General features: G+C 38.4%; 1 protein-coding gene across 15 annotated transcripts in view; it reads right to left on the bottom strand.

Annotated features, from left to right (window-relative positions):
- Positions 1-9,584: 9,584 nt before the first annotated feature.
- LOC137239477 (ADAMTS-like protein 3) overlaps positions 9,585-22,497 on the bottom strand; it is a 1,132,820-nt gene continuing 1,119,907 nt past the window's right edge. For all 15 annotated transcript variants that reach the window (XR_010949389.1, XR_010949386.1, XR_010949388.1 and 12 more), the window contains 3 exons: positions 11,635-11,732; positions 11,010-11,549; positions 9,585-10,933 (listed from right to left, as the gene is read on the bottom strand). The gene's annotated coding sequence lies outside the window, so the exon portion shown is untranslated. The remainder of the gene's footprint in view (positions 10,934-11,009; positions 11,550-11,634; positions 11,733-22,497) is intronic.

The following is a 22,497-nucleotide window of genomic DNA, read 5'->3' as shown; positions in this document are numbered from 1 at the left end:
TGGTATGTTCCCAGAAATTTGGTCTTAAAAACAGACATGGTAAATAAGTAGAAACAATATGAAATAGTGCGCCACCCAAGACCAACAGAACAACGAAAGGCCCTCCAGCCTTATCCGTGCACGGTCAGTAAATTCTTATGACGAGTTATGTCCGGTAAGCATTCTTAGTTTTCACTACCTAATTCTAAAATAAGACGAAAGCTTACATCCAAAGGACTCACGCGTCACCTTGACCAAGCTTCGATCTGAATGTTGGCGTGGGTTAAACTCTTACTTGTCAGAATCACCCCTGACAAACGTAACGTATTTCATTTATATTTGTGTCTCCACCAACCATATTTTCAATGGTATTATATAACTATCACCTCTAACACCAATGTCTCTATGCTCCAATGGACAAACATGGAAGAAGAAGAAAATTAACCAAATTAGCCACCCAATAAGATGGTTCGCCCTCGAAATTATGTATGGTATTTGACGTAGCTCGAAGATTTTCTTGTTGACGTAGCAGACTTATCAAAGCCGGTGTCGCTAAATGTCGCGTTTACGTTTCATTGTTTTTTGTTTTTACATGACCCAGAAGTTGAAAGAAAATTTCCATCGAAAGGCACAGTGAGTGTCCTTAGCAAAACTAGACATAAAAAAGGATCAGCTACGCTACAAATTTGCGCATTTGAATAGGCGATCAGAATATACAGATCGACTACAGCGAAGCATGTGAATTATGCATTGCTCCCAAATGTATGCTACAAAATCATGTTTCAACTATTTCAAAGCTGTCATTTCCCCTGCGAAGGCCTTGACAATTGTTCCGTTCCAATGAGCCGTGATCCAGATACGGATAGAAATTTAACATGCAAATCCAGCAACAATGTGATCCATATGGAATGTGTGCGTTCAAGCATTTGGGAGCAGTGTATAAAAAATGTACTCCGTTGTCGTCAATCTTTATTTTGTGAGCGCCTATTCACACATTGTGGAATACATTAAATAACCTTTAAATGTATCAACGCAAGTAAAAAGCCACCAATAGCACTAAGTTCTTCTACACATTTTAATAGGTGCTCAGAATATAACCACTGAAGACAACTAAAGCAAATTATTTATATATTGCACCTTCATCTACGGTACAAAATTATGTGGCGTTGTCTCAAATAAGGCATTTCATCTCTAGGGCTTTAAAGTGTTTACGTTGGTTGAATATAATTCACTATACCCTATGGCAGGTTCTCATAAAATATATATTTTAGAAATGTAATTTCTATATTTTTTTCTCAGTGAAGAGGCGATCTTTATTAAAGAAGAACTAGGCCCGGTTTTTCTGAAGTTGGTTAAGCCAAGTTTAAACTAGGTTTATTAAAACTCTTGTCAAATTTAAACTCCAGCTTATCTACAGACCAGTTTTTCCGTTACAGTTTAAGTCCGCCTTTGATAAAGCTTTTTTGTACAGCAACATTATTCATATAATTTTTAGATATGGCAACACTTTAATTTGTTACCCAAGAAACATGGAGAACATATTTCTACAGCATTCAAGAAATATTAAAAGTTCCTGTATTTCCAATAAATTGAGATTTTGAGAAACTTGCAGTTCTCAAATGAATATCAGGCACTTTTCTCCAGTTGATATCTTACATTGGATATCGAGTTGAGTTGGAATTGAAGCCAAAACTTTTCCAATGTGACACCACCAAAGCCAACATATGTGAGATATAAACAACTTGGTAGCAATAATGAAGCGTAATAAATTAAAAACAACACCTTTAGGAAAAATGGACGTAGTCTTTAGCCGATTTTGATTATCTTCACACAGTCTATATAATTTGGCAAGGATAGTGTCTCTGCCAAATTTCAGTGTAATATCTTAAATGGCCTTTGATTGATACGGCTTGTTAAAGTTGCAAATTTTCTTGTTCTAAATGTGGCTGGTGCTACGCCTATGTTCCAAAATTTTTTGTAATTTATATTTTGCGTCATAAAACAATCCACCTACGAAAAGTGGGTGAATTTATTGTCCGATTTCCCTCATTTTCAATACCAATATATTCTAGGTCCAGATAAGCACGTATACTAAACTTTGTGAAGATATCTCAATATTTCCTCAAGTTATCATGTTAACAGACGGACGGACGGACATGGCACCGCGGTTTTAAACTTGTTTGATCTACATATATTATAAACTATGAGAGGATATACTCAATTTTATATATATTTGGATTTAAATTTTAGTTCCTAAGTTGCACATTTTCAGGCCTTAAAATTGAACCAAAATATTTCAATTCAAAACTCCTGAGCTCGTTTCGCTTTAAACTTTGCAAGGGCATAATTTAAACCAACAAAAGTTTGGTCCTATATGTATACCTAGTAATAAATAATTCATGCATCAAGAAAAAAAGTTAATTGAGTTTGTTAATGAATAAATGTTATACAAAGCGCACTATATACATAAATATAAATACAAATTAAAAATAAAATTACAATTCATAAAACACACATTGTAATTATTTTCAATTGTTAACTTAAACCCCCCAAGTAGGTGTAGCTCAACAAGCTGGATCACAGTTGTTGAGCTGCGCAGTTTAAAAGCCGTAACGGTTAAGGCGCTTAAGCGGTTTAACGATAACTACCAGTTTGTATATTTGGTATATCCCTTGAACAAAGCCAAATGAAAAAGTTTTTGTTTTTGTTAAATGTAGGTATCCACTTGTAGATAAATCCACAATTTGACAAAATCTTCTAACATTAAACCTTCAGTGCAAAATGGCAATTTATCGGTACACAAATGAACCCAGCGCCTAAATTGTCCTATATCTTTTGAACCCAGTTAGATTTTATAAACTCTTTTTTTGTATTAATGTTAGAAGATTATGTCAAATTGTGGATTAATCTATAAGTGGGTACCTACATTTAGCAAAAACAAAAACTTTTTCATTTATTGTTAGGCCTTGAGCTCGATTCGAACCCGCGATCTTAAAATCAGTAGGCCGATATAACAACAAAAAAAAACTTTTTCAATTGGCCTGGTTCAAGAGATATACACAAATACACAAATTGGTAGTTACCGTTAAACCGCTTAAGTCGTGTAGCGCCTTAACCGTTACGGCTTTTAAATTGCGCAGTTCAACAACTGTGATCCAGAATACTTACTGGAAGTTTCAGAGACTAAGATCACATTTATACATGAGTTTATCTACTACCGCATTAGTTAAACTATGCGTCATCCCTAGGAACAAGATTATTGGCAGTCAAAATTTCGAGTTGCTCTTATATTTCGTGCTTCCATTTGAGGTGATACTATGCTTATGAAAAATAATCGGCATCTCTTAAATTTGTGCATAATTACCGATCATTGCAAGGAAAAACTTATATGGGGCATCTAGTTATTTTATTCACGAAAGTAGTTTTCATTGTAATTTTTATTTTAATTTTATTTTCATCTTTTTGCAGCTAAATTAAATTACATTCTAAATCTCTTTATTCTTATTATTAATATTTTTTTTTTTTCAACTTTTACTTGCTCTTCTCACTGTAAGCGCTTTTTGTTTTGCTAAAGCTTGTTGACTTGAGGGGTTTAAGTTAACAATTGAAAATAATTACAATGTGTGTTTTTTATGAATTGTGATTTTATTTTTAATTTGTATTTATATTTACGTATATAGTGCACTTTGTATAACATTAATTCATTAACAAACCCATTTTAAATTTTTTTCTTGATGCATGAATTATTTACCAAAAGCCATTTAAGATATTACACTGAAATTTGGCAGAGACACCTTCCTTGCCAAATTATATAGACCGTGTGAAGATAACCAAAATCGGTTAAAGACTACGCCCATTTTTCCTAAAGGTCTAACCTTAACAAAGTTTGCAGTAACTCGTATGTTATTTAACTACATTTGACTGATATTCTACCTCAGTAGTTAGCCACTGGCCTAAATATTTCGGACAACCCTAACGCGCGCATTAGTTATCTTACTATTACCGGTAACGACTAACACCTGCCGAGCGCTAACTTCGAAGGGGAAAAGCTCGACGAAAGTTAGCTATCGGCAGGTGCCGCGGACTTTTTCGCGGTTTTGACTCTTTCTTCTCTTTTTGAACATTCGAGCGCCAACAGCCATCCCACAGGTGAGTTTCCTAATATCTTTTCCATTTACCAGTCATAATTAATTTTATCGATTTCACAAGTGTATTTTTAAACTTTGTATTTGCCATTTGGTAATTTGGAATTAATTATTGTACTTATTAAACCCAGCAATTAATTGTTAGTGCATACACTGAATAAAACTATTGTTATTAGTTACTAACCTGTTTTCTATTTCTTTTTTTTTTGCGTGCACCGCGCGATTACCCGGCTGCCACATTCCCCCGCAAACAATGGGCGTGAATCACCCTTTCCGCCCATTTTTCCAAAATACTTTTAATGTCACAAGTCGAACAAATGCTGTTACTTAAGTTGAAAAAAAGATAGTTCTCTACTTGTATATTAAGTGTGACTCTCTGATTGCACTGAAATGTAATCCCAACACTGCCATATTTTCATGAAATTAAAATAAAAGGTGTATAAATTGTTTTTAATTTATTACGCTTCATTATTGCTACCAAGTTGTTTATGTCACGCAGATGTTGGCTTTGGCGGTGTCACCTTTGAAAAGTTTTTGTTTCAACTCCACCTCAACTCGATATCCAATGTAAAGCGGCAATTACCCACCGACGTGTGTCGTACGTACGGACGTTTGTCGTACGAAACACGTTTGACCGAACCCTCAAGCCCGTAGGAATCAATATGTGCGTCTGTATACATGTACATAACGTATTTGTGTGTGTATTGTTTACAGATAAGCACTGTTGCCATTGACCATTTTGCATGTATGCTTATGGAAACATCAACTTTTTCCAATTTAATTTTTGATGTTGTAGAAGGCTGGAATTAATATTAAATAAATATAAATAGATTACTTTTACATAATTATTTCGAATTATTTTCACAATTTTTCAAACTTTAATTAGGTGTTTTTGCATAAAACTGCAAACGGTCAAAAGTTAGCGCACAAAAGTTTACTAGGCAACTCTGTCTAGTGAGAGAGCGATCAGCTGACACGTTCTTACGGAAAAAATCAAAATTCTTTTGATTCCTACGTTCCGGGCTACGTACGTACGGGCGTTGCACGTCGGTGAGTTTTCGTTTACATCATAAGATGGGTCGTGTCAGCTGACACGTTTTTGGTACGTACGTTCGTGAGTAACTGCCGCATAAGATATCAACTGGAGAAAAGTGCAGGATATTCATTTGAGAACTACAAGTTTCTCAAAATCTCAATTTATTGGATAATAATTTGAGAATGTTGTTGGGGATCAACTCGAGAACTATCAGGAATTGTTTATTTTTCTTGAATGCTGAAGAAATATTTTCTCCATGTTTGTTGCTTTCTCAAAGGCGGACTTAAACTGTATCGGAAAAACTGGTCTGTAGATAAGCTGGAGTTTAAATTTGACAAGAGTTTTAGTAAACCCAATTTAAGCTTGGCTTAACCAACTTCAGAAAAACCGGGCCTAACTCTTCTTTAATAAAGGTCGCCTCTACACTTGGACTGAGAAAAAAATGTAGAAATTACCTTTCTAAAATATATATTTTATGAGAACCTGCCATAGGGTATAGTGTATTATAATCAACTAACGTGCACACTTTATAACCAAAGACATGAAATGCCTTATTTGAGACAGCTCCACATAATTTTGTACCGTAGATGAAGGGCAATATATAAACCATTTGTTCCGTTGTCGTCGGGGGTTATATCCTGAGCACCTATTAAAATGCGTAGAACAGTCAGTGGCTTTTTACTTTGTCTATTTAAATTGCGATAATTGAAAGGTTATTTATTGTGTTCCACAATGTGTGAATAGGCGCTCAAAAAAAAAAAAAAAACAAAGACTGCCAACAACGAAGGTAAATGAGTTATACACTGCTCGAACGCACATTCTATATGGATCACGCTGTTGTTGCATTTGCATTTTAAATTACTATCCGTATCTGGATCACGCTTCGTTGGAACGCAACAATTGTTAAAGCCTTCGCAGGGGAAATGACAGCTTTGAAATAGTTGAAACATGATTTTGTAGCATACATTTGGGAGCAATGCATAATTCATGTGCTTCGCTGTAGTCGACCTACATGTATATTCTGGTCGCCTATTTAAATACGCAATATTTAAGTAGCGTTTCACTTTTTTACGTGTCTAATTAATGTTTTCTTAAGGGGCATTGTGCCATTCGACTGGGCATTTTCTTTCAAATTCTGGGGTCAGGTAAAAACAAAAAAATCAAGCTTTGAATTTTAAAAGGCATCATTCATTGCATAAAGCGAAAAAGGTGCGTGCACGTAAACGCGACATTTAGCGACAGTGGCTTTGATAAGTCTGCTACGTCGACAAGAAAGTCTTCGAGCTACGTCAAATACCATGCATAATTTTGAGGGCGAACCATATCATTCCGTGGATAATTTGATTAATTTTCTTCTTCTTCCATGCTTAGCCGTTGGAGCATAGATACATTGGTGTTAGACGTAATGATTCTATAATACCATTGGTTGGTGGATATACGGGGTTAATTTTAGATAAGTAAGAATTTAACCTTCACCAATATTCAGCTGGGTGTCTGTTCGTTATCTTTCTCGCATAATTTCGTATATTCCGAACTTCTTCACAGTGTTTACTGACATGTATCCTTACTTACTTGAGAGGTGAGGCTGAATCAGTTAGCTGCCATTTTTAACGACTTGGTTTCTGAAAACTTACCAATTTTTATTGATTCATTTTTTAAATTTATCGAAATCTAGTACAAAGTTAGAGACAAACAAAAAGTAAGTGCAATGCTATTAAAAAGAATCAAAAAGGCGGAAAAAATGGACAACATATTTACAAAAACAAACAAACAAAGATAAAAATCCAATTCTATTAAAGCAAGATCAAATATATTCAGCTTTTACAGTAGGGTATATAATGCAAGCAACGGAAAGCTTTTGCTGTACCTTGTTAATATGTTGCATACATTGAGGGATATTCTATAACGCTATTGCTTCCACTGAAGCTTGTATTTTATTTCTGAGCTCCTATTAAAGTGTACAGCGTTTGCAAAATTTCCGGCACAAATTGGAAGAAACAACAAAATTGATTTTTAACTCTTTTTTCTATTGGTGTCTCCCCACGTTTTGGTCTGAAGAAAAATATAGAAATTACAATTCTAGAATATTTATTTTTTGAGACCCTGCTATAGGGTATAGCATACCATATTCCATTCCCTGCACAATGTATAAGTGTAGAGGAAATGCCTTATTTGAGACAGCGTCACATTAATTTGTAGCATACATTTAGGGGCAAATGTAAGTCATTTACTTCCGTTGTCGTCGCTCTTTCTATTCTGAGCGCCTATTCGAATCGGTGGCTTTGTTTAATGAGGTAGAGAGAGATAGATAGATATTTTGTATATTATTTATATTCCACAACATGCTCAACAAGTAGTAGTAAATGATTTATACACGTCTCCCAAATGTTTCAACGCACACATTGTTAAAGCTTGGGAGGGGAAATGCCAAATTGCGCTACATGATGTAGCTACATTTGAGAGAAATGCATAAATAAATTATTTCCTCTGTCGTTGGTCTTTATATTCTGAGCACCTATTCAAATGCGTAATATTTAAATAGTGTTAATTGTGGTGGTCACGAACTTTTTAAGGGGGTGCTTTTTATTGGATGTTTCTTTCAACTTCCGAGGTCCTGTGAAAACTCGTTAGCAATTCTGAAAGCAAGAGCGAAAAACTGAATGCACGTAGCGACAACGGCGCGACATTTTTTTTTGCATACTTGATCATCATTGCCGCATCGCGTAGTGCCGCTGGCGCCAAGTGTGCCTTGCTCCATAATAATGAATGTCAAGAATATTTGCCGTGTAGTGTAGTGCCGCTCAGTGTGTCCTTGGCTTAAGAAGCATTGTGCTTTTCGATGGGTATTTCTTGCAACTTCTGAGCTCCTGGTAAAACGGTTATGGCTTAACCCGAAAATTGAAAAAATTTCAAAAGCGCCGGGAGCCATAGATAACGAGAACTATTTCGAGGCTCCATTGTGTGGCGTGTGGACACGATTTTGAAACGAATGTGCCAGTTTCCGAAAGCTATGATTAAAGTAATGAGAATATAAATAAAAATCAGTTGCAAGTGACATCTTTATGGAAGTAGTGTCAAAACACCGAATGCAGGTTCTGATTACGAAAACAACGAAAGAGCCCACCAAAGAGATGGATCAAGGAAAACCTAAATTTTGGCAGCTGGGTCCGAACCTTCTGACAATCATGAGCTCTTTAAATATAAAACAACACAAGGTATGAAGGATTGATTACAAAAGGGATCAATATATGGTTAACCTATAGCAATTGTGATCGCTCCTTACGCAAGGAGGGAGTAGTAAGACTTAAGCCTGGTTTTTTAGTGCGGGTTTAAACTATAGTTAAAGTTGACTAGAGTTCAACACTGCCACTTCGGCCACTTAAGCTGAGATGAGCAGCAAATTTTTATGTTATCGAAAAAGTGGCGACGTTAAACTCTAGTCAACTTTAACCAGAGTTTAAATTCGCACTGAAAAACCAGGCATTAGAACGTTCAATTATAGTCGAACGTCAGTATATTTATACAAACAAACAAAAAAAAAAAAAAACTTAACGCAATCTTCTAAAGCGAGGTCAAACAAATATTTATAAACACATTTACAGAACCTGCTGTAGGCTATATCATGAGTTACACAAATAAGTAAATTTGTAGCATACATTTAGGAGCATACTATATTGCACTTTCTTCCGCTGCCGCTTGTGTTTAATTTCTGAGCTCCTATTAGAATCCCAAGGTTTGCAAAATTTCCGACTTTTTTGAACTTCTAAGTAAAATTTGGATCGGTCAGGGCACCTTGTCGATGTCAGAAAGAAACGACCACACAATAGTTAGGGATTAAACAAAAGGCTTTTAACATTCATGAGTCCATTTAGCCCACAAGCTATTAATCTCTAAGACCATGTCAGAAAGCAGCTTTACTTACAGCTTTCTTTGGACTGATAAAGATTCGAAGTCGGCTGCTGCAGCATTTTCTTTAGTACTGCTAGGTTTGAGTAAAAATACAATCAGACACAGTTTTTTATAGCCTTAATGTGAGAGCCTTAAGAAAATTTTCCGGCCTTCTTCTTCGAAATTGGCTTACGATAGCCCTAGGGACCATGACATTGCAAAGTTTAAAATTTTGTTTGAAGGATAAGACATGTTTCACACCATGCTTCTCAAAGTTCCTGCACACAAAGCGTTGCGACATGATCAATATTGTGGATCATGGAGGCGTGGCGTGTTGCTGCCACTAGGTGTGAATTGCTCCATAATAATATTTTGCGGCGTAGTGTAGGCCAGGTGCCGCCTACCTAAAAAGGTAATGGCTCAAATGTACAATAGTCGATCGTGCTTACTTGATAGCCTTAATTGAATTAGCTGTAATTCGGCTTTTTGATAAAGTAAAAACCCGCTCAGAATTAACAAAAATAGTTTTAAAAATATTTTAATCAGGTATGTATGTTTTGTTTATTCAATTCAAATTTGATAAATTAATTAATTAATACATAATTTTAATTCTTTTTTTTATAACTAAGATAAAAAATTGTTTTAACTAGGTATATCATTTACTTTCTATTTGTTAAAAATTTATATAAATTACAAATTGATATTTGTATATACTATTAAGGTATTTAACAATTTATATTTGCATTGATTTGTGCTAACTGGCGCCAAGTGCACACACCAAGGGAATTTAAATCGTTTTCCACCTGGTCTTCCAGCGGAGTAGCGGCCGCCTTCTTTCTCTGCTTCCATAGGCGGTTTTCGATAAGCATACTTTCTTGGGCGGAGTCTGTACTTTTATCTCATATACTCCCAGAGCCGCCCCATCTGATGTTGCCATGGTCCATGCTTCTGCACCATATAGAACGTATACGATAAGTGACTTGTAGAGCATGATTTTTGTTTGCGGAGAGAGGAGTTTACTTTTCTATTGCCTACCTATGGCAAAGTTTTGCTTGATGACAGCAGGTATTTCGTTTTGTTCCGGTTTTTTTTCAGTTCGGAGTAAACAACGCGGTGTTGGAGCCTATAATGTCAATGTCGTCAGCATACGCCAGTAATTGCACGCTTAGATAGACTATTGTTATAGAGCGGTTAAGTTCTGCAGCTAGTATTATTTTCTCCAGCACCAATTATTAATATAAGTTTTTCGGGGAAATTCAGACATAGCGGCAAAGGTTATTCGACGTAGAGGTGATGTGTATCAATTCTTTTTTTACGGGTTCTTCCGAGACTTTGCGAATATTGAACATCTGGTCGATGATAGATTTACCAGGTCTGATAAGGTCTAATCAGCCTATTCACGTTGGGCTTCAATCTTTCGCACATTACGCTTGACAGGATCTTATATGTGATATCAAGAAAGCTGATTCAGCGATAGTTGGCGCAGTTTGCAGGATCCCCCTTCTAGTGAACTGGGCTAAGAAAATTTAGATTCTAATCGTCAGACATGCACTGTTCGGCCATATTTTGCATAGAAGTTGGTGCATGTGCTTTACCAACTCCTCGTCGCACTATTTGAATAGCTCCGCAGGTCGTCGAGTGGGGGAACATTTATTCCATCGTCATCGATCGCGGGCTCGGGGTTGTCATCTTCCCTTGGCGTTTCATTGCTCTTTCCATTAAGTTGCACAGATAAGTGTTTCCTCCATAAGATAAGCAGACTTCGGACATCGGTTACCAGGTCGTCGTTTTCTTTTTTACAGCAGTTTGACCCGGGCTCAAAACCTTGTAACTGTCGCCGCATTTTTTTGGTAGAATTTCATTACGTCTGAGGTCAAGGTATTCTCTGTTGGAAAAAGAGGAAAAAAATTAACATAGTATAATCGTAAGCTACTAGAAGATCAGCAATCATATAAACTCACTGCTGGGATATTTGTTCTTCAAGTATAGATTGATTACGTTGATATGAAAGTACTGCCCACAACAGCTGCTAGCAATTTTGACCCGCTATTTGTGCCGCCAAGACAAGCGAACGTCTCTAAATCCATCACAAAGAATAAAACACTCCTTTTTCTGGAGCGCAATTCCAGATCGATGAGATCAAGCGTCCATTCAAATACATACTGATTCATTGCATATTTTTAGGCACGTTAATTTTGAAATAATTACACTTGTAGGATTATCAAAAGAAATGCCATCTACACGCTATGTTGTGGCATTACTCGAACTGCCTAGAAATACTTCTCCAAGAGCTGACACTTTTCCTTGCGATATCATTCGCTTCCAGTATTTCACCTTAACTAAGGATTTGATAGTACCTAATTCGGTGCCCGTTGCTGGCGGTATTAGCTTCTGTGTTGACTATAAAACTGGCAGCAGCGCTACTATTGCCATTTATTTCTGCTTGTAGAGAGCTTATAGGATTCACCTTGTCACATATCGGTAGTGAGAAAGACGATGTCCTATGTGTGAAATACAAGAAAGAGTTAAGTTTAAAATAAATTGTGTTGAAAATAGTTTGCTAGCTTATTTTAAAAATCAACTTACCGGAAGCGTTTTAATCAGCTGCTAATACAAAAATTCAACGAAAGTGAGACCATTTCATTAATGCGCTAACATCTTGACCGTCTGTAGCATTTCACTGACTGGAATTGTAATAAAAAGAAAAACAAAAAATTCTTGGTAAACTTTGTTAATCTAACAGAACGAAACTAAAATAACTTAAGTTTTAGAAAATTCCTAATGGGAAATCTATAACGGTACAAAATTAATTGCATATTTTTAGGCGAATTGCAACATATGTCAAAAATGTGTTAGTTTTGGGACGGGATGTCAAAACTATTGAGTACTTTATAAATAAGCAGGCAAAAGAAAAGTAAGCTTCACATTAAAAGAGCGAGTTCCGTTTCGGTAGCTTAAACAGCCATCATCATCATTAATTGGCGCTTAACCATTTAAGCGATTTCGGCGTCACGCCAGCTAACCCTGTATCGTAATAACTGACGTCAATTACGATCCCTTACGGAAGTCAAGTCTTCCTCCACCCGGTATCCCCAAAACAGTGTAGAACCCTTATTCCTTTGCTTCCAAACTGCATAGTCGACTGAAATACTTTATTGGCCGAAGAAACTTCGTCCATTCGAATAATATGACCCCCGAGGCCTTTGGACACTTATTCGCTGCACTATCTTCACATTTCCGTAAAGCTCTAACAGTCCATCATTATATCGCCTTCGATACTCGCTGTTGGCATCACGGACAGGGCCGTAAATCTTACGGAGAATTTTTCTCTCGAGCACCCCAAGAGCCTTCTCATCTTCTCTCGACACCTTCCATGATTACGCGCCATAAATCAGAACAGGTATGATAAAGTACTTTTAGAGCGTGATTTTTGTAGGTCGAAATGCCTACTCAGTTCAAAGCAGCACTTGTTGGCAAGAGTTACTGTCCGTTTGATTTCTAAGCTGACATTGTTTTCGTCATTAATGCTGGTTCCCAGATAGATGAAGCCCTTTACAGTCTCGAATTTATATCCATCAACTGTGACATGGCAAGGCGCGAATGCGGCGAAAATTTCTTGGATGACAGCAGGTACTTTGTCTTGTCTACATTTCCCGCAAAACCCACTTTTTGACCTTTTTAACTAAGCCGTAGCAGCCAGTCCTCGCAACACTACTGTTTAACATAAATGTCTTCTGCTCAGAACCAACAAGATATATGGATAATGTAGCACGAAGCAGACATCTGACAATCCTAGTCAGTGGGACGAATCCTGAAATTTTGCTGATAATTAAAAAGCAGGGATACTTGTGTATGATGTGTTCTGCAGGAGCTTGTTGGCATACGAAAATTTAGGCTGCGCGGTCACTGCAGAGGTTTTGAAGTTGGTGATTGAGATGTCATCCAAACCGAAAGCTCTTATTGAGTTTAGTATAATATTGCATGGCTAAGAAATACTTAAAGGGCAGTGACCGGCGATTCTCTGAACTCACTCTAGATTGAAACCAGCTATTTTATAATCAAAATCATCTCGGTACAACTTATTACTGTTATATGGATCTGTTGGCGTCCGAGCAGGCACATGCGAGTCGAATAAGACTCTAGGTACGGACTTTAGATTTGCTTCGGTTTGCTGTCTACTGATTGGCAGATGGGTTTCCGATCAAATGAAATAGCCCTTGGCGACTACTTTTCAAATCTCGTTATCTAGTAGATGAATATTGAGAGTATCTACTCTATAGTTCTTCAATAGAACGTAAAGCCTGCATCTTGGGCAACTAAATCTTTCATATAGTATCTTAATTCTACTGATGTTGTTGTTGTTGTTGTTGTAGCAATGCTCGCCCAGCCGCGACCGATCACAAATTGTCATCAATATCCTCTAACGGGAGTCCAAGGAAACTTGCCGTTTCAACAGGGGTGGACCATAAGGAAAGGGGTGTTAGAGGCGTTGGTTCCACATTACAATTAAAGAGATGGTTGGTGTCATGTGGGGACACATTGCAAGCGGCGCATACATTTTGTATGTCGGGGTTGATTCTGGATAGGTAAGAGTTTAACCTGCTACAGTATCCAGAACGAAGTTGAGCAAGAGTGACACGCGTTTCCCTGGGGAGTATGCGTTCCTCTTCCGCGAGTTCTGGATATTTTTCTTCAAGTACTGGATTCACCGGGCAATTCCCGACATAAAGGTCCGACGCCTGTCTATGGAGTTCACCAAGGACCTGCTTGTGTTTTTTCGCTTCATACGGCTGGGTTCTCAGGTGCCGTATTTCCTCAAAATGCTTACGGAGATGACTCCTTAGGCCCCTAGGCGGTGCTGGTGCGTCAATCAGATGTCTGTTGGGATGCCCAGGTTTCTGGGTATTCAACAGAAACTGTTTGGTCAGCATCTAATGTCTCTCCCTGATGGGGAGTATTCTCGCCTCATTATGCAGATGGTGTTCTGGGGACATAAGAAGACAGCCCGTGGCGATTCTGAGAGCAGTATTTTGGCAGGCCTGTAGTTTCTTCCAGTGGGTAGTTTTTAGGCTTGGCGACCATATGGGTGACGCGTAGCACGTAATCGGCTGGCTAATTGCTTTGTATGTGGTCATGAGCGTTTCTTTATCTTTTCCCCAGGTACTGCCAGCAAGGGATTTGAGGATTTTATTACGGCTCTGAATTCTCGGAACAATTGCGGTTGCGTGCGCACCAAAATGTAGATCCTGATCAAACGTCACACCCAAGATTTTGGGGTGTAGGACAGTCGGTAGCGTAGTGCCATCGACGTGGATGTTCAATATGGTCGACATTTGGGGCGTCCATGTTGTAAATAAGGTCGCGGAAGATTTAGTCGGTGACAATGCCAGGTTTCGCGAGGCGAAAAAACTGGAGAGATCAGGGAGATAGCCGTTTATTTTATTGCATAGCTCATCGATCTCTGGGCCTGGGCCTGTGGCCATTATTGTGTAGTCATCGGCGTAGGAAACGATTGTGACTCCTTCGTGAAGGTAGCTTAGATATGTAGAAATTAAACAAAAGTGGGGATAGGACACCAACCTGTGGCACCCCTTGTTTAATTCTCCTTGGTTTTGATGTTTCGTTTCTGAATTGCACCGATGCCTGCCGACCACCCAGATAATTTGCGGTCCATCTTTTAAGACATGGGGGAAGGGTAGACCCTTCCAGGTCTTGCAGTAATGAGCCATGGTTGACCGTATCAGAGGCTTTTGATAGGTCTAGCGCTACGAGTACTGTTCTATGGTGGGGGTATTGATTCAAACCGCAATTTATCTGGGTGCTAATGACATTTAGCGCGGAGGTAGTGCTATAGAGTTTTCTGAAGCCATGCTGATGAGGGGCTAGCTGCAAATGTGCTTGGAAATAAGGGAGCAAAATGGCAAGCGTCTTTGCCACTGGCGATAGGAGAGATATCGGACGATATGACTCACCTACGTTAGCTGGTTTCCCAGGCTTTAGTAGCGGGACCACCTTGGCCATTTTCCATTCCCTAGGTTTTTAAGCATCGGCATGGCTATGCCTCTGGGCCCACTGCTTTGGATGGTTTAGCGCGACCAATGGCGTCCTCAACCTCTCTAGCGGTGATGGTGATTAGTGACGCGCTGAATTTGTATTTATGTGCGTGTCTATTGGCTCTCCGTCTATCTTTGTCGACCGTAGGATGCATTATATATTGTCGGCAGAAAGCGCTCGCGCATTTTTCCGCATCCGACAGCACCTTATTGCCAAAGGCGATGGAAACTTTGTCTTTGTGCTTAGTCGGATTCGATAGGGACTTTACGGTGGACCAAAGTTTACCTACACCGGTAGAGAGGTTACAACCTCTTAGGTGCTCTTCCCATTTCGCCCGCTTGTGTTCGTCCACAAGCAATCTGATGCGTTGGTTTATATCCCTTATTTGGGGGTCGCCTGGATCAAGCTGTCTTATAAGGTCGCGTTCCCTCGCTAAGCTCGCGGCCTCCGCCGGGAAGTGGGGCCGGATTTCGGGAATTCTCCCGGCGGGAATGAAATGTGCCGAGGCGGATTCAATGACCTTACGGAAGGCACGCTCCCCTTGGCGGGCATCAGTCGGGATAGGGAGGGCAGCAAAGCTGCTGTCTGTTGCAGATTTATATTCTTCCCACTTTCCTTTTTTGAAGTTTATGAAAGTGCGTTTTTCGGTGACGATGAAGTCGGCGGTACGCTCGAACGAAATAAGTATGGGCAGGTGATCGGATGCCAATGTTACCATCGGCTGCCAGTTGACGCAGTTTACGAGTTCTGCGCTCAGGATTGAGATATCTGGCGAGCTATGACAGCTTCCTACCATACGTGGGGGGGCGTCTCCGTTTATTGTGCAGAACGTCGTTTCTTCTATTTGATCCGCCAACATCTCACCCCTACTGTCCGCCCGCACGTTTGAATGCCATAGGTCGTGATGGGCATTGAAATCGCCTAAGATAATGCGATTGTTGCCAGTGAGTAAGGCCTCGATTTTAGGGCGGTATCCACTGGGGCAACAGGTGACAGGAGGGATGTATATGTTGATGATTTCTAGATTTGCATCGCCTGACCGGACAGATAGGCCTTGACGTTCTAAGACATTGTCCCTGCGGTCGATGCCAGGATCAAATATATGATATTGCACAGAGTGGTGTATAATAAACGCGAGGCCGCGTCCATTTCTGCTCTCGCGGCCCTTCCTGTGGACATTATACCCAGAGCAGGTCTGCAATGCAGATCTTGCTGTGAGTTTAGTCTCTTGAATCGCAGCAATGCGGATGTTGTGCCGCTTCATGAAATCGACTATCTCCGTAATCTTCCCAGTTAGTCCATTACAGTTTAACTGCAGAATTCTGAAGTGCATGAGGGGTGACGCCGCCACTCTAGGGGTAAGTGACGGGTGACTACGCCTAGGTTGTGGAAGGCCAGGACGCAATTGCTGTTGTGGCCTTGGGACTGGGCGCCCTTGGGCAAGCATTGGGGTACCCTGATGATTTGGGTTAGCGACCTGGCAACATGGCGCGATGAAACCCGTCGAGGGGTTGCCGTCGCGGAGACCAGAACATCTAGGAAAGTGGCACCACCCAAGGCAGGAGCTGCATTGGGCGGATGTCGCAAACCTATATATTCTGTGCTGGCAGACGGTGCAAACGGAGGTAGGGACTAAGAGTCTGTTTCCCTGACCTGCACGATTGCTGCCAGAAAAGAGGGGGGGAGAAGAAGACGGGGGCAGGGGCTGATGCTCAGTATTGCTACCAGCTCTACTACGAAGGTAGTAGTTATGAGTGGTATCAGCTGTTTGAGTTGTTGGCGCCGTGGGGCGCGAGCAGCAGCGGGTACTTGTTGTGGCTTCCTGAGCAGCGAGGCTGCTGGAAGGTAGTGGAGGGGCGCTTAGGCGTAGACTACAGGACGCCCTTGGGCGTGAGCAGCAAGGAGCCACAAAAGATTTATAAAAGTTACATGGACGTCGGGTTTTGGGATCAAGCCCAGAACAACCTGTCCGATGCAACCATCCCTTGCACGAGACACACTGAACAGAGTATGACCGTCCTAAAAAGATTCTTTTCTCTCAAATGCGGCAAAACCATTTCTCAGGACCGGGGTCAGGAGACGGACCCAGATTGGGTTCGATACCTTCCCGGAGTAAAAGAATATGTAGCAGTCCTGCTGCAAGGAGCTGCTGGGAGGATGACAATTTGTGGGAGGGACGAAACAAATTAAATGGGGTCACACTGAAATGACAGTCCTTGGTCAGGAAAAATTCCGAGTCGCTCCGGTACATAGAACCGACTGCCTTGGGAAGCGTAATTCTACTGATCGATTCTCTTTGTAGATAAGACAACTGGCAAAGTGCCTTCTAGCCTAGCTCTTAAGAGCACTTTTGTTTTTTTTTACTACATATCCAAACACAAATTTATTAACATGACGTCTATGTCATGCACAATTCATTCTATGTCGACCATTCCACACTTTAGTAGTTTAATAGTGCCATCAGAAGCCAAATCAAGCTTAGTCTATCAACTCCCATTTCACTTCCAGTTTCATCACTGAATCAAATCGCCACCAGCAGATAAGTACTACACGACTTTCTGATTTCTCATGGGCCCAATAATACACCAACAGCAAACCAGCCAGTCAGACAGTATACTGGGATCCAAATGCATGAACTGGCATGGTCAAAAATACCGTAAGGAATACAAGCTGAGCTTAGTACACACACTATCATTTATGTAGTCGCACTTATACAATAGAACAGCAAAACTATGCAAATTATTTCAGCTCTTGGTTGAGCTGTTGAGGTGTTGGCGTATGAGTGGGTATCCTCAATATGGTTTAGATATGTTCATGCATATTTTGCACATTATTTGAATATTGGCAGACTGGTGGCGAACAAAGTGACGTGAGAATAATAATCATTCTCACTTGTTTACTTCGGAACACAAAGGAATTAAGAACCACGCCACCTAGATGGGAGAATCCCTGCCTTGCCAGAGCGACATATTCACAAAGCGTGCGAACCGTAGTTTCATCCTCCAGCTGACAAAAGCGACATATTTGTGCATCCGACAGATTTAGCTTCCTTAGATGATTTCGTAGACTAGTGAGCGTTACTTCTGGTTTCCTCAGTGTCTGCCTTTGTAAGCCCACAGAAGGGCTTCAAACCATAGAATGCTGCTCTATAGCACCCTGATTGTCTCGGTCTGCTGTAATAACCGTGTCCCTGATGCCCAGGAGCCCATACTAACAAAATCTTTTTTTTTTTTTGGTCCGAGATTTAGTTGTGTAAGACCTGCAGGCTCACAAGACTGCCTGGCTATCTGACATAATGGTGATACTTTTCGAGGATAATTATCTCCGTAGACATTCACGTATTGCAGCATAATTCTCTAAAAGAATGTGGAAGGGAGGTATTCCCCCTAAGGAACTAAGTGATCAGCGTGGAACGTTTTCATCGCACCCGTTATGCCAGTAGAAACTAGTGGATGCAGTATCAATGTAGAAAAAGTCCGGATATGATTCAGACTACAGTCCCAAATTGCCGTAAAATAATCCGGAAGTTATTCTGAAAATCATCGCAAAACAATCGCGAAATGATTCAGAAACGACTTCAAAATGTTTCTAAGATCAACCTGAAAACTATCCCGAAATGGTTCAAAACTTATTCCAAAATAGAGCCATAATGGTCCAGAAATAGCCCAAAAACTAAAAGGAGAAAGTTTTGAAAAGATCCGCAGATCCGTTGAAATGGCCGCGGAATTATGCCGAAATCATCCCTAATCAATTGGGATTGCATATCAAAAATATATTGTGGCGAATATTAGCATCATTATGCTGTTAGTAAATAATCACAACAACAAAAACAGCACGCAGTCACACTTATGTACAAGGCAACGAAGAATATTCCATACACATAACCATCAGCTTGAAGCATAGAGATTATGTAGCCGGCAGCTAAGAGCAGAAGTTGTTATTCACACATATACACGCATTTGGCTAGAAGAAAAACATAAACTACAGATATACATGTCTGTAGCTAAATAACCAAGCATGAGATACAACATTCTAGAAGACATGTGTATCATACCAAAGTTCATGAAACTTAAAACTGTTCGGTTCCCATCATTGATCAACTTTCTTTGGAACGACCCATTATTTTCAAACATTTTACACATTCATACAAATGCTTCCATTTGTGTATATGTTTAATGCATCTCTATAACTCAGGTTCTTCACAGTTTGCGTTTAATCAGCTCAGCCTCAGTAATATAATTTCACACAAGTGATTTTATTGTTACTAATTTAATTCAATTTATGCAGGCAAAGATTCAGAGCTAAGGCTCCTTGGTGTGTGTGCTTGTATGTGTTTGATATGAATTTTCAATTATCAATTTCTATTGTATGAGCTCTTTTATATCGATTGGTGTTTATCTTTCAGCATAGATTAGGTTCTTTGATAAATGTGGTCAGCTTTGTTGTTGGCGCCTTTTATTGGTTATTCTCATGATTCGTGCTAATTCGATAGCATGCTCGTACATGTTTTCGATTTCTATTTAATCGTATTTCTTTAAACAAAACTTTCAATATCGCTAGGAAATTCGGTTTGCAATAGATGGCGATGATAAGCTACCTGATCCTGTGCTAATTCATTCAGGGCCGGAGAAAAGATGTCGATATGTTATCAAAAGTTATCGATCTTTCACCGAAAAGTTATCGATTTTTCATCGGAGTGTTACCAAATTATTATTGGTTTGTTAACAAAATGTTATCAATTTTTTATAGAAAATCGATGGACTTGCTATCAAAATGTATCGATTTGTTCTCGGCGTAATATCGACTACTTATCGGAGTGTTCCCAATCTTATCGATATCAATAAGAAGCCGATGATGAGTCGGCGATAATAAGTCGATAGTAAAGCGATAACTCGATTATAGTAATTTGATATCAATAATAAGCCGATAACAACACATTACTTTGTTGTTACCGATAAGAATCCGATTGTGCTCTTATCAAAAATCTCGAAATAATTTAGTACTGGGAAAGTTACGATTGTTGCGGTTTAACTTCAACTCATGAGGTTACATATTACGATAACTTGGTACCCAACCCCTTTTTTTCTAATATTTGTGCTTCTCATCGCAAGCGCAAGCGACACCGAAACAATGCAAAATCGAAACCGGACCATTATTTTAAATCGGTTCCAATCCTTTATGTAGACCATTCATTATACCTTAATGTATTTATTTACGGGTGTAAATGAAAAAAAAATAATTTTATAAAAATAAAAAAAAAATAACTTTCCGCTTAATACAACCATGTAATGAATGGTTGATAAGTCAACGATGTGCAAACATAATGTCGGTGCTGACATTGTCATGTGTTGCAAGCGGCTAACTAAGGCAACAACCCTACCAGCAGCCGCTAACAACTGGTGGCCACAAAAATATGTTGCAGGAATAAATATATGTATATATGCAAGCATGTTTCTGTGTTTGTGTAAGTATGCGGGCGCATTAACGTGTTGTCTGCGGTTGCGAAGTTGGCGGGCCACCAAAATTTATCAAATAACCACATTATATAGTGGCGAGAGAGAGAGAGAGAGAAAACCCGGAAAATAGATTAAATCTTTTGGAGAATCAATGACAATGAATAATTACACATTTCATGAAATCGGATGGTATGTAACTAAATATGAAAATGTATTTAACTGTCTTACACATTTTTTTAGACATGTGTGTGTTTTTACATTGCACCATTTAAGGATAACTGTATTACGATAATTGAATACAAATATAAAGCTATGCCTTTAAATAGCTACTTAATTCGATTTTCGATTGTTGAGTGTATGTGCATTATAATTGAGATTTAATGCAAATTTGATAAAAGTATTCTAAATAAATAGAGAGGTGGCGCCAATAACAATGAGTTGTAACAACTATTACCTGAATTTTCAGAATTTGGCTTTCACGTATACATATAAACCGATTGCTAAACACAGGGAAGAAATTTTTGTATTGCAACTATTTTCAAGCTAAACTAAACTTTTTTCGTATTAAATTAAACTCTTTTCACGACAAATCAAACTTTTTTCATATTAATAAAGCTTTTTTCATATCAAATGAAATCTTTTTCAAATCAAAATAAAAATTTTTTCAAGAGAAATTAAACTTTTTCTCAGACAAATGAAACTTTTTTCTGGACAAATGAAAATTTTTGCAAGTCAAAATGAAACTTTTCAAATCAAATGAAGTGTTCCAAATTAAACTTTTTTAAGTCTAACGAAACTTTTCTCAAATCAAAGAAACTGGTTTTGGAACTTTTTTCATATAAAATGAAGCTTTTTTCATATCAAATGAAACTTTTTTCATATTTAATAAAACTTGTTTAATTCAAATGAAATCTTTTTAATATCAAAAAAAATCTTTTTCAAATCTAATGAAGTTTTTTTCAAGAGAAATATAACTTTTTTCAAGTCTAATGAAACTTTTCGCAAGTAAAACTAAACTTTTTTCAAGTAAAATTAAACTTTTTTCAAGTAAAATGAAACGGTTGACAAATCAAAGAATAAAACTTTTTCATATCAAACAAAGCTTTCTTCATACCAAATAAAACTTTTTCTTATCAACTCAAATTTTTTTCATATCGAATGAAACTTCTTTCATATTAAATAAAACTTTAATATCAAATGGAATCTTTTTTAAAATCAAATAAAATCTTTTTCATATCAAATGAAACGTTTTCAAGAGAAATTAAACTTTTTTCAAGTGTAATGAAACCTTTTTTAAGTAAAATGAAGTTTTTTACCAATAAAAGAAACTTTTTTCATATCAAATGAAATTTTTTTCAAATCAAATGCAGCTTTTTTAACTGTGATTAATTTGTATGTAAACACTTTTTAACAAATTTCTTAAGACTTTTCTTCTTGGGATAACTTTGGAACGATCTCGATATCATTTCACGGTTACCTCCGCACCATTTCGGAATTGTCTGATTATACTACAGGAAATAATCGCTGAACTGTCACAAAAGAATACCTAAGTAGTCCAAAAGTACCTAGGAAACAATTCTCAAATGATGTCCATTGTCAATTGAAAATGATCAAAGTCTCAAAAGTAACATTCTAAAAAAAAAAGTTATTTCGTCTAAAAGAGCCTCAAGTGATCACGAAGGAATCCATAATTTGTCAGCAACGAGCGCTGTTGAACGTTTGTAAATTTCTGTAAAGTCGTCTATGCAAAACATTGCCCAAAAAGAGCTACCAAAGCCTTACGCGCCTTATTTTACTGCAGTGAAGCCATTAAGAAACGCTTGGAGTTTTCTCTAAGGATGTTACACTGACTGTAAGACATATGGAGTGTATACCTAGTGAGGCGCAAAAGATACTGTGGCCAGTTTTTAAAGGCAAGAAACTGTGAAAAGGTTTACCC

The sequence above is a fragment of the Eurosta solidaginis genome, chromosome 2 (genome assembly GCF_040869045.1).
Source record: "Eurosta solidaginis isolate ZX-2024a chromosome 2, ASM4086904v1, whole genome shotgun sequence".
NCBI classification, from domain to species: Eukaryota; Metazoa; Arthropoda; class Insecta; order Diptera; family Tephritidae; genus Eurosta; species Eurosta solidaginis.
This window is presented reverse-complemented; position numbering and strand designations above follow the sequence as displayed.